The sequence below is a fragment of the Cucurbita maxima genome, unplaced genomic scaffold (assembly GCF_002738345.1).
Source record: "Cucurbita maxima cultivar Rimu unplaced genomic scaffold, Cmax_1.0 Cma_Scf00160, whole genome shotgun sequence".
In the NCBI taxonomy this organism is placed as follows: Eukaryota; Viridiplantae; Streptophyta; class Magnoliopsida; order Cucurbitales; family Cucurbitaceae; genus Cucurbita; species Cucurbita maxima.
The window spans coordinates 83,866-102,709 of record NW_019272176.1 but is presented as its reverse complement, the minus strand read 5'-3'; the positions used below and the strand labels follow the sequence as shown (position 1 = coordinate 102,709).

Genomic DNA, 18,844 nt, shown 5'->3' with positions numbered 1-18,844 from the left:
TTTGAATGTTTTGAATTTTAAATTAGTACCTGATAGTACATATTTGATTTTAGTCAATTTTGTTAGGTGTTTGTGTGAAGCTTTATTTTCCTTTAAAATTGTTGAATTTTAAGTTAGTACATGTCTATTATGAATTTCCGCATTTATGATTTAAGCAGGCATGAGTTGACGTCACTAATTAGCTTCAGAAACTTAGGGGTGTTACATTTTATGTTATGATATGAATGATATATATGTTATGAATCTACGTTGCGATATGAATGATATATAATGCTTGAACCTTCACATATTACACCACGCATATTATGTTAACATGTTCACGTTGTGTCTTACATTGATAAACCATGTATATTAACCAACCATAAAAGATTTGTCCAATATACGTATGTATGTCTAATAGGAATGCTATGTCATGAAAAATAAAATGGATGTATGATTTGCATCATAACTATGTATCATGATTCGAAACTATAGGACCTCATTCATTTCGCATGTCACATGCATCGAGAGACTTTCTCCTTATGATTAGTACACATGTGTACACTTTCTTATTATGTACACTATGATATTATGCATGCTCCTTTCTCTTTGTGGTTTCTGGCAATGTTAGTGTTCGCTAGCTTGCCATCAGACCCTTGAGGTATGTATACGAGTTCACTTAATGGGTCCATGTGCGCACGTGTGTTTCGTGAATAGAAAAGTACTACACATCAAACCTTACTCTGAACTTGAAGTAGAGAATAAGGTCAGGATGTCTTAAGAAAAGATAGATCCCATAATGATTGTATGTGATTGCATTTTTTAACCTGAATAGTGGGATTACTTACTAAGTATTTTTGAATACTCAAGTCACGTGCTACTTCTTTTTGAGGTAAAGGTAAGCAAACAGTGTATGAATGACGATGTCACTGTGGAGACCATGGAAGTGAAGTCAAGGTAGTTGCATTTGCATTTGATGTAGCAGCCCTTAGATTTAATAAGTGTGTTGCATTATTTTAAATTATTGTATTTTGATTTCGGTATTTGTTGGTTTGAATGGTAATCTTTGGTCCATAGCATTGTTTTAGCAAATTATTTTAAAGGATTTCTGCATTTGGTAGTCATGACATGCATGTCGTAGGGACCTTATTTTTTAATGAAAAATTAGAGTCGTTTGACAATAAGTAATCGATTGTACTCGATATATAATCTAATTTTTTTTAATTTTCGTACTCATTTAAAATGCATTTTAAGTACATCAATTGATAAACTTTAATGATATAATAAATTAGATATATTTTATGGTGTATCAAATTGTTTATGTAATAGTTAAAAATAAAAACAAAAGTCCCGGTGGAAGGAATGAAAATCATGACGACTTGTGAGAATTCTCGTGAATCCAAACAAAAGTCCATGCAAGATTGAAGAAAAATACTTCACTCGTTTAATTTAGATCCATCATATGTCATTCCTCCCAGCTTAATTTGAGACACCTTTCACTTATATTTTAGACACTTTCCTAGCAAATGTTTCATAAACTTGTGCGATTAAAAGAAAGTTTAGGAAGACATTAATATTCATTTTGAGATTGTTATATCAATGGTTATTATTTGTTTTACCTAGAGAGCTTGAAATTGGTCATTGCTTCATTTAAGGGTGTAATGCCTCTAAGAATTTGACCTAGATATAGAATTTGAATCTAACTCGCAACAGTCTTGATATTGCCCATCAAAATCAACGACCAGAATTTAATTCAAAGTATTTAGAGTAACTTAATAATAAATTTAAAAGATAACCTCAAGTAGTCGTAGTTTAATTGTGAGAATTTTATGTTATGGTCGTGAAAACTTAGCCAATAAGTAGCTATAGTTTAGTGGCAAGAATTTCATGATGTAGCAATAGAGATTTGAGCCCAAATCCCAGCCACCACAATAATTTTACTCTCATTTAGGCGGGATTTCATTTTCCATAATTATTTTACCTTTCGCGTTTTGTTCACAGAGTAAATAACGGAAACAACTTTATTTTCTTTGTTGGTCTCAGAAAGGTTTATTCCACAAAAGCAATAAAGATGCGACATTTTCATCCACTAACTTAGATCATTATTTAATAAGGTGGAGAACAACCTTCCCATCCGTGCAAGAACTCAAATTTGTTTAAAGGATTATTAAACAATGAAAAGCCATTATTATCTGCCAACCATATGCATATTTCATTATCCTATCGATCAGAAAGTCATGTTCCCTTTTCAGACCAGAAAACCTCAAATGAGGCATGCCCTAATTTTCTCTCAAAGTCACACCAAAACAATGTGGTTCGAAAAAAATTCTCCTTAAAGTCCCAATAGAATTGGGTTCCTGGATTGACGATATGCACGCCTAAGTCCATAGCAAATCCGAAATTTTAGGTTAGATACACCCAAACTAAGATAAATATATACATATAAATTTTAAGAAGTATGCTAAAATAAAAACATTAAATACGAAAATAAAACCATTAAAAACCTAATAAATATTATGTAAAAATTAAATAGTTTAATTTTTTGTTTTTTAAATTTCAAAACTTAAAATAAAAACGTGAATTTCATCGTGAGTATGTATATATATATTCTCTACTAACCTAAATCTTCGTCTTTAGATTTGTAATGAGTCTCAAGAGGTGAACTTGAAGGATGGTTCCAAATCACCGCTTCCCACTTTGTCAATGGAATGAAGGATGGTTCCAAATCACCACTCCCCACTTTATTGAAGGTTTTCATTTTTAGTTTCACTCTTTTGAAATTCTACTTAATTTCTTAAGCAATTTATTTCTACTCTCTATCATATGAATTTTTACTCGTATTCTTAATACAGTAAGAATAAACTACGTAAAAAAAGTAAATAGATATACAACAATTATATTGTTTGAGTTTGTAGGCAAAGGCCAAAACGAAAACACAAACAACAAAAGACTTGAGAATTTGCATGATCTTCATTTCTTCAATGGTGTTGCGACTTATTTTTATTTACATAAAAAATAAAAAATAGGAGAGAGAAAATGCAAGAATAAATAATTTACAGGATTGTTTATTATATAATCCTTTACAATAAATGTTATTTAATTATTGTCTTATTATGCATAGCTAGTCATTAAGTAAGTTATGAATAAAAATGAAGTTTTCATTTAAGTTCTGATATGAGGTAGGAATTTAAAAAAATTTCATTGAATTAAAGCGTGCGGGTAGGAAAATAATTTTAACAATAAAAAAAAAGTAGTGACAAGTAAGAAAAATCGAGTAAAATATGCCACCCAATTCAAATTTATTTAGCCCGTTTTACTTATTACTATAGACTTATACATTCTCTTTTTCTTTCAAAATTTCATTCCCTTTTCTTTTCTAAGATTTTATCTATTATAATTGCAAAATTAACAAAATATATTTTAATTCAAACCTAACACATTAAACCAATCAACCTTTTTATTTATACTCAATACCAAATATCTAAAAAAGTTTTTTTCTTTTTTTAACACTAATAAAAAAGTTAATCTAAAAAAAAACTTTTAATTACTAATTTTTCTAAAGATTCTTTTGGTCTTATTTTGAAATCACTATATTCTAATGTCATTTGATGCACACCATTTAAACAATTTTCAAAGCTTTTGAATATTAAAAAAAAAAAAAAAAAGAAAGAAAGAAAAAAGAAAAAAAAATCAAAATCAAATACATTTTCAAAGCTTTCGAGAGCCCAATAACTCTTCATCTTCGATCCAAATTGATGTTCTAAAAGTGCCTAAGATTGAAATTGCTTCCGCATGTGTTATATTAACACCATCAATGATGACGGTAGCAACTTTAGACTAATAGACATCTAGGGTCGTTACCATTGGTATCAGAGCTCTAGGTTATAGATTCGGTAGACTTGCCTACGAGATAGGCTTGGCACGTTCCATGGTTTAAACATCGATGTCCTGTCACCGTCAAGTATGTCTTGTATAAGATAAGAAAAAGAAATGTTTTTAATTGAAGGTACTTTTTTTGTTTACTAATATTGAATGTAATTTAGTATCAAATATGTTGAGCTCTAACTATATGATTTATGGTAGCATTATGCTCCACCTAGTTGTATTTTTACGAATATGTCATGTTTGCTAAATTATATGTTGTGATTATAATGTGATATGATGCATTTTATATTAGAGAGATATAGAATAGTAGGGAAGATACTAGTGGTGGTTCGAAACCGTTCGTGAGGAAAAAGAAATTTGAACTACAAAAGGTTAGTATTCAAACTCATTGAGTTTTAATGCTTTTGAACATGCTAGCTAATTTACTATAATTGATGCACATAGAGTGCCTAAGATCCAAATTGCTTCTGCGTGTTATAATAACACCATCAAAATGAACCTAAACTGAAAACATAATTTATGAACAAAGGAAACAAAAAGGTATTTAAAAAGAGAGAAGACCCAAAAAGTAGAAAATTCCCTCGACACTGAATATGGATGCCATTCAGCATGAGAAAAACACAAAAAAATGAAGAAATGGGGAAGAAGAAATATAAGGGAGGTGGGGGGCTTTGGAGGCTTCCAAGGCTGATTATGGTGGGCAAAAATATCTCTAGATGCACTAAATTTTGTCACGTAGTATACATTGGCTAACAAAATAAGCAAGCGTCGGAAAATCTATCAATGCTTTTCGATGATTGTTAATTAAAATTTTGTGCTTTCAGAGAGATTTTTTCTAACCATGGTAAACAAAATATTGATTCTCATCTTTGCTGCATTTCCATTTATTGTAAAACAAATTATCGAAAGATTTAGAATATGAGTATTGTAGTCTACTAATTCTGGCAGAGTTCTTGACCAACGCCGTGTGTACTAAGTTAGGAACAATGAGTATTCCTGACCTTTGGTATATAATGTTACATGCTGCTAAAGAAATTAGTAGACAGACTGTAGTTGATTGAAAGTGAGTCTTACATACTAGTCCTAAAATTCTAAATAACCATATAGAAGTAACCTAAGCAGGTGTAGTTGAAATACTTTGCAACAGCCCAAAACAAAACAAAAAATAATAATAAATAAAATAAATAAATAAATAAATAAACAAATAAAAAAATTATTATAAACAATAATTATTATTATGTAAAATAATAATAATAATAATAATAATAATAAATTAAAAAATAAGTAAATAAAAACAATTATTTCCCGTTTTTCTCGACAATCACTCTCCCCAAATAATCTCTCCTCAACACACCTAATAGTTCTTCAAACAGAAAAATGTTAGATTTGAGAAAACAAAATGCCTCACATCAAATTTATAGGAGATGAGTTTATAGAGATGATCAAGATTTATATGAAAGAGAGATTCGAAGTTTCTCGGTAAGTTATATCTCACATCTCCATTTCTTTCATCCAATTATTTAGTTTTTTTTAGCAATTTACCTGTTAGAAAGATAAGTCATTATGTTAGAAAGATACGTCATGATTTATAACACAAAGAAAATAGAATCTATTAAATTGGCTAAAAGCAGTTGCTAACCTAATTGAAAAAGTAACAAACAAAAATATAAATAAAGGTTTAACAGATTTAACATATCAGAATTTCTTCCCTCCTCCAAAAACAAACACAAGAAGGTTCTGATTTAGTTTTGGTAGTAAGAGATATTTTACTAAAAAGAGATATTGCATTTGAAGAGGTTAGTAGTTTTCCTTTTATTTTATTTAATGATATTAAAAGTCATCATAAACAGAGGGAGGGATAATAAAAAGAAGGGAAACACAGTAAGAGACACCGAAGGAAGATTGTGAATATAATAGAAAATAAATGTTAAAGGGTATTAAACACGGTAAGAGAAAATAAAATATCTGAAAACATATATAAATATTTCAAGACCTAACTTAAGCAAAGACTCTAACTTTCGCACCAAGTATAACACATAGATCAACATAAATTAGAGAAACAATTTTGTAGAAATTCAAACTTGAAACTGATGTCATGGACTCATATAGGTTGACTTGGTTTTCAATGAACTTTCATTAAGAATGACGACGGAACATCAACCTAAGCCAACCAGGTAAGTGACCTTGCTATCGGCATGGTTATATTTGCTGTTGACACAAGTTCCGTGGTTGTGCACGTGTCATATATATTGATATGTGTGAAATGTCTGTGGATCGATATGCTTCTTATTTGTTATGTATATGTTATAATATGTGAATTGTTTGATAATAATTATGGTACGATGTGTTCAATGATATGTTTGAGATAGGATACGATAAGGATGCACAAAACGAAATGTAACGATAGGAGTCAAATACATTCATGAAACATTAAGGTTAGGTTACATACCGGAGTGATATGGATAAGAGAGATTGATGGAAGAATACTATTAGGCTACGGGTAGAAAAGGATAGGTTTGTGATAGANCGCTCAAAAGGAAAGCTAGGGTGACAAAATGAGCCCTTATATTTTCAATTCTTCAATTGATACATCAATTCAAATTTCCTTATAGAAATATCTTTCAAATGAAAAACCAAAAATTTTATTGAAGGTTTCATTTTTAGTTTCACTCTTTTGAAATTCTACTTAATTTCTTAAGCAATTTATTTCTACTCTCTATCATATGAATTTTTACTCGTATTCTTAATACAGTAAGAATAAACTACGTAAAAAAAGTAAATAGATATACAACAATTATATTGTTTGAGTTTGTAGGCAAAGGCCAAAACGAAAACACAAACAACAAAATAGGCTTGGCACTTTAGACTAATAGACATCTAGGGTCGTTACCATTGGTACCAGAGCTCTAGGTTATAGATTCGGTAGACTTGCCTACGAGATAGGCTTGGCACATTCCATGGTTTAAACATCGATGTCTTGTCACCGTCAAGTATGTCTTGTATAAGATAAGAAAAAGAAATGTTTTTCATTGAAGGTACTTTTTTTGTTTACTAATATTGAATGTAATTTAGTATCAAATATGTTGAGTTCTAACTATATGATTTATGGTAGCATTATGCTCCACCTAGTTGTATTTTTATGAAGATGTCATGTTTGCTAAATTATATGTTGTGATTATAATGTGATATGATGCATTTTATATTAGAGAGATATAGAATAGTAGGGAAGATACTAGTGGTGGTTCGAAACTGTTCGTGAGGAAAAAGAAATTTGAACTACAAAAGGTTAGTATTCAAACTCATTGAGTTTTAATGCTTTTGAACATGCTAGCTAATTTACTATAATTGATGCACATAGAGTGCCTAAGATCCAAATTGCTTCTGCGTGTTATAATAACACCATCAAAATGAACCTAAACTGAAAACATAATTTATGAACAAAGGAAACAAAAAGGTATTTAAAAAGAGAGAAGACCCAAAAAGTAGAAAATTCCCTCGACACTGAATATGGATGCCATTCAGCACGAGAAAAACACAAAAAATTGAAGAAATGGGGAAGAAGAAATATAAGGGAGGTGGGGGGCTTTGGAGGCTTCCAAGGCTGATTATGGTGGGCAAAAATATCTCTAGATGCACTAAATTTTGTCACGTAGTATACATTGGCTAACAAAATAAGCAAGCGTCGGAAAATCTATCAATGCTTTTCGATGATTGTTAATTAAAATTTTGTGCTTTCAGAGAGATTTTTTCTAACCATGGTAAACAAAATATTGATTCTCATCTTTGCTGCATTTCCATTTATTGTAAAACAAATTATCGAAAGATTTAGAATATGAGTATTGAAGTCTACTAATTCTGGCAGAGTTCTTGACCAACGCGGTGTGTACTAAGTTAGGAACAATGAGTATTCCTGACCTTTGGCATATAATGTTACATGCTGCTAAAGAAATTAGTAGACAGACTGTAGTTGATTGAAAGTGAGTCTTACATACTAGTCCTAAAATTCTAAATAACCATATAGAAGTAACCTAAACAGCCCAAAACAAAAAAAAAAAATAATAAAAAAAATAAATAAATAAATAAATAAACAAATAAAAAAATTATTATAAACAATAATTATTATTATGTAAAATAATAATAATAATAAATTAAAAAATAAGTAAATAAAAACAATTATTTCCCGTTTTTCTCGGCAATCACTCTCCCCAAATAATCTCTCCTCAACACACCTAATAGTTCTTGAAACAGAAAAATGTTATATTTGAGAAAACAAAATGCCTCACATCAAATTTATAGGAGATGAGTTTATAGAGATGATCAAGATTTATATGAGAGAGATTCTAAGTTTCTCGGTAAGTTATATCTCACATCTCCATTTCTTTCATCAAATTATTTATTTTTTTTTAGCAATTTACCTGTTAGAAAGATAAGTCATTATGTTAGAAAGATACGTCATGATCTATAACAGAAAGAAAATAGAATCTATTAAATTGGCTAAAAGCAGTTGAAGGTTCTGATTTAGTTTAACAGATTAAATCTAACCTAATTGAAAAAGTAACAAACAAAAATATAAATAAAGGTTTAACAGATTTAACATATCAGAATTTCTTCCCTCCTCTAAAAACAAACACAAGAAGGTTCTGATTTAGTTTTGGTAGTAAGAGATATTTTACTAAAAAGAGATATTGCATTTGAAGAGGTTAGTAGTTTTCCTTTTATTTTATTTAATGATATTAAAAGTCATCATAAATAGAGGGAGGGATAATAAAAAGAAGGAAAACACAGTAAGAGACACGGAAGGAAGATTGTGAATATAATAGAAAATAAATGTTAAAGGGTATTAAACATTGTAAGAGAAAATAAAATATCTGGAAACATATATAAATATTTCAAGACCTAACTTAAGCAAAGACTCTAACTTTCGCACCAAGTATAACACATAGATCAACATAAATTAGAGAAACAATTTTGTAGAAATTCAAACTTGAAATTGATGTCATGGACTCATATAGGTTGACTTGGTTTTCAATGAACTTTCATTAAGAATGACGACGGAACATCAACCTAAGCCAACCAGGTAAGTGACCTCGCTATCGGCATGATTATATTTGCTGTTGACACAAGTTCCGTTGTTCTGCACGTGTCATATATATTGATATGTGTGAAATGTCTGTGGATCGATATGCTTCTTATTTGTTATGTATATGTTATAATATGTGAATTGTTTGATAATAATTATGGTACGATGTGTTCAATGATATGTTTGAGATAGGATACGATAAGGATGCACAAAACGAAATGTAACGATAGGAGTCAAATATATTCATGAAACATTAAGGTTAGGTTACATACCGGAGTGATATGGATAAGAGAGATTGATGGAAGAATACTATTAGGCTACGGGTAGAAAAGGATAGGTTTGTGATAGATTGGTAGAACGATAGCGTTAGGATTGATAGAACGATAACGTTAGGTTACGTTCTTGTGATGATATGACTGAGGTACGTTCACGTAATGATATGTCTATGATAGGTATAAGAACGTTAAGGCTATGATAAGTTAGGAAACGATATGACTACGATTTACGTTATGACTTGTTTATGATATGATACATTGTGATGCAATATGTCATGGTATGATGTGTATATGATGAAATGTTATGTTAAAAGCATAGAACGTTATGTTAGGTCACTCATATTTGAATGTTAATAGCATGAATTGTATGACGTGAAACACGATAAACTGTCTGGAATCATAACCCCGATAGGAATATGTATGAAATGTAAATTGAAAATGAAAATGACATGAAGCATGGAACGTGACAGGGGGGTTATGTTCATTAATGATAAATGTAGAAGTAGGGGGGACCTCATGCATTATGTGTGTTCATGCATCTGGGGGGATAACCCTATCCCATAACGAGGGTAGGACGTGTACATCTAATGACAGGACAACAATCGTTATGCTTGCATAGCGCTGCCGTGACGGTTACTAGTTTTAACGGGTCCCGACATAAGGGGCTCCTAGAGTATGCCCACCGGATAAGGAAAGTGGCCTAGCGGTGTGCGAACTAGCTGGTGAGCCAATACTCGCAAGTATGGGCTGTGTGTAGAGTATATGATACACGTCCACGATTACCCGTTAGGACAACACCGTAGGGAAAGAGAAATGAAACCAAAGATAGGTCCGATCATTTCATTGCATGTGATTGTTGTATTTATCCCTAATAGTGTGGTCACTTACTGAGTATTCCTTTAAATACTCAAGCCATGTGCTACTACATTTTTCTTACGGCTGACAACGGCATCGCAACTCTTGACCATGGCACATGCATAGGGTAATGGTATTTGTTTTCTTAGACTTAGGCTAGACTAGGTTGTTTCTAACTTAAACTCTTATTCATTTTATTTAGTCTTTTGTGGTGTCGTTGTAAAGATGTTTTTTAAACACGTAAGTTCATGGCTGTGTTTTAAGATAAAGGTTATGTTTTATGAAATTTTAATGAAGTCTTCCGCATTCAATGTTTATGGTACGTATACGGTAGCGACCTTAAATTAAGTAGAAAATTGTGGCATGCATATTCTAGTCACTCTAGGTCCCTAAAAAACTAGGGTCGTTACATATAATCTACACTTGAACTTTCTATAACCTTGAGAAAAATCTGTGGCAACTCGCTTAACCAAGGATTCGATTACCGCCTACAAGTAGGTTACTTATTTAGTTGCACTATATATTACTTTTCCTTTTTTGGGGATCACTAATTGTTAGTTAAGGTCATAAAGGAGGGTCGTCTCGAGCAATCAGTTCCATGTGTTATGACTTGTTGTCCTTAGTTTTCAAATCTCGTTCCAATTTTTATCATTTTTTTCTTTGTCACGTCAGTTCTATGTGTTACGAGTTTTTGTTCTTATTTTTCGAATCTTGTTCCATTTTTATCAAATTTTTTCTTTGTCAGTACGTGTCATGAAAAATGATTTTAAGCCTTGAGTCCATGTTCATGGATTCTTGAGCCATCAACAAAATCACTGTAAAATATCGACATCCTATTCCTAGGCTAGACCATATGCTTGATGAATTGCATGGCTCATATCTATTTACAAAGATTGATTTGAAATCTGGATATCATTAAATTAGAATGCATATACGAGATGAATGGAAAAGAGCTTTCAAAACTAAGGTTAGATTGTATGAATGACTTGTTATGCCTTCTGGGTTAACTAATGCTCCTAGTACATTTATCTTAATGAATCGCGTTTTGATAGAATATTTAGAAAAGCATGTTGTTGTACATTTTGATGATATTTTAATTTATTCAAAGACTTTGTATGAGCATGTAAAGCATGTTAAGTAACTTTTGATTATGCTTAGGAAAGAGAAAGTTTATGCTCATTTTAATAAGTGTAGTTTTTGCATGGAAAAAGTTAATTTTCTTGGCTTCATAGTTCGTATAAATGGAGTAGAAGTAATTTCTTGCTCTAAAGAAGAAGGAATCCTTAATTTGAAGGAAAAGAGATTGTAGATAGGATTTTGAAACTTACCCCTAATTTGAGCCAAAAATAGATTTTCTTGAATTTGGCTTGTTCTTGAGGTTATTTCTCTTCGTTGTCTTCTATGGAAACATTCTTTGGAGGTGCAATTGGGATCGTCCTTGCTTGACGTATTCTCGTGTATCGACGAATTGGATTGGGGGAATGATTTCATGGCACTTTCAGCATTGTAAGAACAAGTTTGAAGAGAAATGGTGTAGAATTTCTCTTGAATTTTGAAGAAATCTCAGAGAAGGAGACCCAAAATCTAAAAGCATATTGCCTACTATTGGGAGCTCGATTGTTGTTCCAAACTATTGCCTAAACTTTCAACTTTACAGGGCAAGCTTAAACATACATTGAGAGCTTCAGAACCACTATGATTTTGAGATTGAAATTTCTGGATAATTCGTAAAAAATATCTACACGGGTTAGAGGACACATATTTTTATCCCTTTTTATTCAGGGTTCTTATAACCAACTACTCTATTTTTCTATTAAACAATATCGTCACAGCATACATGACATTACTGCTATGCATGAAAGAATTCATTTACAACATTTCATAAACAATGCCATGGACTTAAATGTTCATAATGAACTCATTAAAACAATATTGGTATGAACAACATAGTGGAAAACAGATAACATTAGTTTAAATAAAAATAAAGCAATGCCCTGATCTAACCTAAGGATCACTAAAAATAACATGAATGCAACTACCCTAACTTTGGTTTCTTGGCCTTGAACGCAACGTTGTCATCCGTAAATGGGTATCTTACCTTTACTTTAAAATGAGAGTAGCATGTGGTTTGAGTACTTTAATAAATACTCAGTAAGTAATCCCACTATTAGGGTCGGAATATGAATGACGTGTAATATAGTGGGATCTATTCTTTCATACGGAACATAAATATTTTAAGGTATGTGTTTATACTAATCATAATGGGGAAGTATCTCAATGCACCTCCCATATAAAATGCATGAGATCCCTAACATTAAAACACGACCTAACGTTCCTATGAGACATACATACTTGATTCTTGTCATATTGTTCATGATTAACAATACATGGTTTTTCTAATGTTTCATAGGCATAGGGTGTACTAAACATAATATAGAAGTATCTCGATGCACGTGGTATACAAAATGCATGAGGTCCCATAACATCAAAGCATGACATATATTCATGGCGCTAATCATACCTCAAATCTATTCCTAGCATAGTGTTCCTATGAGATATAAATACTTGATTCATTTCATATTTTTAATAATTAACAGTACATGATTTTCTAATGTCTCATAGTCCTACAATAGTGTATATGATATCATAGCGTAACTTGTATGCAACATATCATATATCATATGATATACATAACATAGTATATGTCATACAATCATAAAACACGACATGTGCAGGGGCCACAGGTAGCGATGTCCATTCCCCGTCATCATCCCCACCATCTATTTCATTCTCCATTTCCATGAAATTCTCTATTTATTTTTGTGCGGATCAAGGTAAGAGATTCATGGCAAGGAAGTGGCCGGGATCGGATTCCCCATGGAGAATTTTAGTGGGATTTAAATCCAAGAGTCACCAAGAGTTTTGAAGATGAAAGGCCAAGAATCTTTATAGGATTAATGACTTTTTAAAGGTTAGGAACAGTGGCATTGTTATGTCTCTCTTTAGTTTTAGAAAACCTTATAAATACATTTGTTATTACTATCTTAAAATGGTAAAGTAGAGCAAAGTAGAAAAAGAAAAGAAACAGAGAAGAAATAGAAGGTTTTTTCAGAGTGTTCTTTGTCTCCTTCTATCGTTAGTGTGTGGGACTTATTTCACAAATTTATGAGTTTTCGTTAACAAAATTATATCAAGCCAATGGCGAATGTGTGTCAAATTCTGCTACCGCGACTAGTGAAGACAAACTACGGGAATTGGAGCATTCATATGAAAGCTTTTCCCGGTTCTCAAGATGCATGGGAGGTGGTCGAAGAAGGGTTAGAAGAACCAAAAGATACCACGGGTTATACAGCGGCACAAAACAAGACGTTAAAAGAGGTGTGATCAAAGGATAAGGCGATACTATACATGTTGTTCCGAGCCGTTGACGAGTCGGGCTTTGCGAAGCTTGCCAATGCAACTACTTCAAAAGAAGCGTCAGAAACTTTAGGAAAAGTGTTCAAAGAAATCGATCGAGTCAAGCAAGTGCGTCTCCAAACTCTTCGTGCAAGTTGGAGTGCATGAAGATGAAGGAGTCAGAAAGTGTATCTGACTACATCACACATGTACAAACTCTAGTTAACCATCAATCGAAATGGAGAAATGTTAGCCGAGACACGGGTTTTGGAGAAGATTTTAAGGTCATAACCAACAACTTTAGAATGTTGTATGCGCGATAGAAGAGTTAAAGGACCTAGCAACGTTCACAGTCGACGAGCTAGCCAGTTTTCTCGAGGAAGACGAGCAACGTAAGAAGAAGAAGGAGGAAACACTTGATCAATCACTTCAAACCAAGGCGTCAATCAAAGATTAAAAGGTACTCTACTCTTAAAATTTTGAAGGTAGAGGTTTTGATAGTGAAAGTAGTAAAAATGGTCACTGTGCTCAAGGAAGTAGTCATGAAGGATAATATAAGAAGAAGGGACAGCCGAGCCAAGCAAATTGGCATGGAAGAGGACGCAATGGAGGAAGAGGCAGTCGATCAATTTACTCCAACATTCAGTGCTACAAATGTCATAAATATGCACTATGCAAATTATTATAACTCCGACAAATGTTACAATTGTGGTAGAACATTCAGTGCTAAAAATGTCATAAATATGCACTATGCAAATTATTATAACTCCGACAAATGTTACAATTATGGTAGAGGGCCATTTTGTAAAAGATTGTCGAGCTGATAAAAAAGGTGGAAGAAACAATCAACCTAGCCTTGGTGACGCAACAAACCAAGGTCTTAGGTCTTCTCTTGATGGCTAAAAATGAAGATCTGAAAGCGTAAGAACACGACGGAGAAAAAGACAATGGCGGTAGTTGTGAGGCGGTGAAAACCGTTGGAAACGAGGGGATACACAGGGGATTCGGCAAAATCGCCATATTGGAGATGAGAAAATCGAAGAAGGAATCTGGATTGAACACGCAATTGACGAACGAGCCAAAGAAACTACCAGATCATCAGAAGGAGAATAGAGATTTAGAGCAACAACCAAAATCTACAGTGGATAAATCTATGGAGAAGTCTTAGTTGCAGACATTGAAATCCCTGAACGAGCGCATTTTGAAGGAGAAAGTAGAGATTGAAAAAGAAAAGAAAGCTTTTAGAATTGGAGATTGAAAGCTTAGAGAAGAATGGGCTGAGCTGAGTGGGAGTTCTTTCTATCTCACACAGGAGAAGAAAGAGAATGGGAAAGTAATTTCTAAGCTTGTGAAAAGAATTGAAGAAGTATGGAGAAAGAGAGGAATGTTAATGATAAGTCATGGGTTCAAAACCAAGGTGCGTGCTGGAAAGTGAAATTCTTTACATTGAAGCGTGGCACCATACGGATCGAGTTGAACATCCTTCTAGTCAAACTTGGTTAGACGTGGGCGTGGGTCGAAAGAGCTATCGCGTGTCGAATATCGAGTGGAGCCGAGTCACTTTACAACAAGCCTGACGCGTTATTCCACCTAATCGTCAATACGTGTCCCTCAGGCTTTCTGACACGCTTTCCCTCCCTCAAGTTGACACGTGACACACTTTCCCTCCCGCAAGTTGAAACGTGGCCGCTTTCCCTCCCGCAAGTTGACACGTGGCCGCTTTCCCTCCCGCAAGTTGACACGTGGCTTGCTGGCTATCTGAAGCGCTTTCCATCCCACAAGTTAACACGTGGAAAATTTTCTCTCTTGACAATGCGTCTGATGCGTTATTCCACCCAATCGTCAATACGTGTCTCTCAGGCTGTTTGACACGCTTTCCCTACCACAAGTTGACACATGCCTTGTCGAAAAATTTTCTCTCATGAGAGTTGCAATACTGAATCTGGCCTTCAAAGTGAGTTCATTAACCTCCTTGTTCGTGAAAAGACTATAAGAAATCCAAGAATTTCATCTTTCTTAAAAGAACATATGGAACCGCCAAAATAAGTTCATTTACCTCCTTGTTTCTGAAAGAACTTTCAGAAATTCTCGAATTTCATCCTTCATTGAAAGAACATATCGAACGACTCAGATCTAAAGAAAAATTGTGAACGGCCGTATCATCGATTTAAAGTTCGTACTGTTGTAACCCCGTATCATGTAAAGATATTATTAAGAATTAATAAAACTTGGCCTATGTAATTGTCCAACCTACGACCTCTACGTGTCCAAGGCCTTTTGTTCTTTTTTGCATCTGTTATTTTGGCTTTTTAACACGACAATCTTACAACTGAGCTTATTGGGCATAGATTTTATGCACATTATAGATTGTTAGCTCATAATCCAACAAATCGAGTTTCGTTTACATAACTTTATGCATAATAAACTTAAAAAAGTCATTATCTTCTAAAGTTCGTAGTGTTTTAACTCGTATCATGAAAAGATATAATTAAAAATGAGGGAAATTGGCACATGCAGGTGTCGAACATGCAACCTTCGAGTTATTAGCACGATGCTCTAACCAACTAAGCTAATAGGCCATAAATTTTCTTGCTTGACAATGCGCTTGACGTGTTATTCCACCCAATCGTCAATACGTGTCCCTCAGGCCGTCTGACACGCTTTCCCTCCCGCAAGTTGACACGTGGCTTGCCGACTGTATCACGCGCTTTCCTTCCCACAAGTTGACATGTGGCTTGCCGAAAAATTTTCTATCATGAGAGTCACAAACTGAATCTGAGAAATTCTCGAATTTCATCCTTCATAGAAGTACATATCGAACAACTCAGATCTAAAGAAAAATTGGGAACAACCGTATCATGAAAAGATATTATGAATAATTAATAAAACTTTGCCTATGTAATTGTTGAACCTACGATCTTTACATTTTTAACACTACAATCTTACAACTGAGTTAAATGGTTATAGATTTTATGCACATTATAGATCGTTAGCTCCTAATCCAGCCAATCGAGTTTTGTTTACATAACTTTTTGCATAATAAACTTAAAAAAAATCGAGTTTTATTTACATATCTTTTTGCATAATAAACTTAAAAAAGTCATTATCTTCTAAACTTCGTAGTGTTTTAACTCGTATCATGAAAATGATATAATTAAAAATGAGGGTAATTGGCCCCATGTAGGTATCGAACTTGCAACCTTTGCATTATTAGTACGACGCTCTAACCAATTGAGCTAATAGGCCAAAGGTTTTCTCACCTCACAATGCGCCTGACGCATTATTCAACCCAATCGATAGGCTGTCTGATATGCTTTCCCTCCCGCAAGTTGAAAAGTGGTTTGCCGGCTGTCCCACGCGCTTTCCTTCCCACAAGTTTACACGTGGCTTGCCGAAAAGTTTTCTCTCATGAGAGTCAAAATACTGAATATGGCCTTCAAAGTGAGTTCATTTACCCCCTTGTTCGTAAAAAGACTCTGAGAAATCCTCGAATATCGAACGACTCAGATCTAAAGAAAAATTGTGAACGGTCGTATCATCGGTTTAAAGTTCGTAGTGTTGGAACCCCGTATCATGTTAACATATTATTAAGAATTAATAAAACTTGGCCTATGTAATTGTCGAACCTACGACCTCCACGTTTTTAACACGACAATCTTACAACTGAGCTAATTGGGCAAAGATTTTATGCACATTATAGATTGTTAGCTTCTAATCCAGCCAATCGAGTTTTGTTTACATAATTTTATGCATAATAAACTTAAAAAAGTCATTATCTTCTAAAAAAAAATCGTAGTGTTTTAACTCGTATAATGAAAAGATATAATTAAAAATGAGGGAAATTGGCCCATGCAGGTCTCGAACCTGCGACCTTCACATTATTAGCACAATGCTCTAACCAACTGAGCTAATAGGCCATAGATTTTCTCGCCTGACAATGCACTTGATGTGTTATTCTACCCTATCGTTAATACATGTCCCTCAGGCTGTCTAACACGCTTTCCCTCCCGCAAGTTGACACTTGGCTTGCCGGCTTTCTCATGCGCTTTCCTTCCCACAAGTTGACACGTGGCTTGCCGAAAAATTTTCTCTCATGAGAGTCGCAATACTGAATTTAGCCTTCAAAGTGAGTTCATTTACCTCCTTGTTCGTGAAAAGACTCTGAGAAATACTCGAATTTCATCTTTCGTAAAAGAACATATCGAACGGCCAAAATAAGTTCATTTACCTCCTTCTTGTTCCTGAAATGACTCTCAGAAATCCTTGAATTTCATCCTTCATGTATGAACATATCGAACGACTCAGATCTAAAGAAAATTTTGAACGGTCGTATCATCGGTTTAAAGTTCGTACTGTTGTAACCCCGTATCATGAAAAGATATTATGAAGAATTAAAAAAACATGGTCTACAAAATTGTCGAACCTACGACCTCCACGTTTTTAAAACAACAATCTTACAACTGAGCTAATTGGCCATTGGTTTTATGCACCTTATAGGTCGTTAGCTCTTAATACTGCCAATCGAGTTTCGTTTACATAACTTTATGCATAATAAACTTAAAAAAGTCATTATCTTCTAAAGTTCGTAGTGTTTTAACTCGTATCATGAAAATATATAATTAAAAATGAGAGAAATTGGCCCATGCAGTTGTCGTACCTGCAACCTTCACATTATTAGCACAAAGCTTTAACCAACTAAGCTAACAAGCCATAGATTTTCTCACCTCACAATGCGCCTGATGCGTTATTCCACCAAATCGTCAATACGTGTCCCTCAGGCTGTCTGACACGCTTTCCCTCCCGCAAGTTGACACGTGGCTTGCCGGCTGTCTCACACGCTTTCCTTCCCCACAAGTTGACACGTGGCTTGACGAAAAATTTTCTCTCATGGGAGTCGAAATACTGAATCTGGCCTTCAAAGTGAGTTCATTTACCTCCTTGTTCGGGAAAAGACTCTAAAAAATTCTCAAATTTCATCTTTCATAAAAGAACATATCGAACGGCCAAAACTAGTTCATTTACCAACTTCTTGTTCCTGAAATGACTCTCATAAATCCTCTAAAGAAAAACTGTGAACGGCCGTATCATCGGTTTAAAGTTCGTAGTGTTGTAACCCCGTATCATGTAAATATATTATTAAGAATTAATAAAACTAGGCCTATGTAATTGTCAAACCTACGACCTCCACGTTTTTAACACGATAATCTTACAACTGAGCTAATTAGGCAAAGATTTTATGCACATTATAGATAGTTAGCTCCTAATCCAGCCAATCGAGTTTCGTTTACGTAACTTTATGCATAATAAACTTAAAAAAAGTCATTATCTTCTAAAAATCGCAGTGGCTTAACTCGTATAATGAAAAGATATAATT

General features: G+C 33.6%; 2 non-coding genes across 2 annotated transcripts; both read right to left on the bottom strand.

Annotated features, from left to right (window-relative positions):
• Positions 1 to 15,975: 15,975 nt before the first annotated feature.
• On the bottom strand, positions 15,976 to 16,049 carry TRNAI-AAU. Its single transcript has one exon. It is a non-coding gene; the product is annotated as a tRNA-Ile (tRNA).
• A 1,264-nt stretch (positions 16,050 to 17,313) lies between these two features.
• TRNAI-AAU lies at positions 17,314 to 17,387 on the bottom strand. The gene has a single exon. It is a non-coding gene; the product is annotated as a tRNA-Ile (tRNA).
• Positions 17,388 to 18,844: the final 1,457 nt, after the last annotated feature.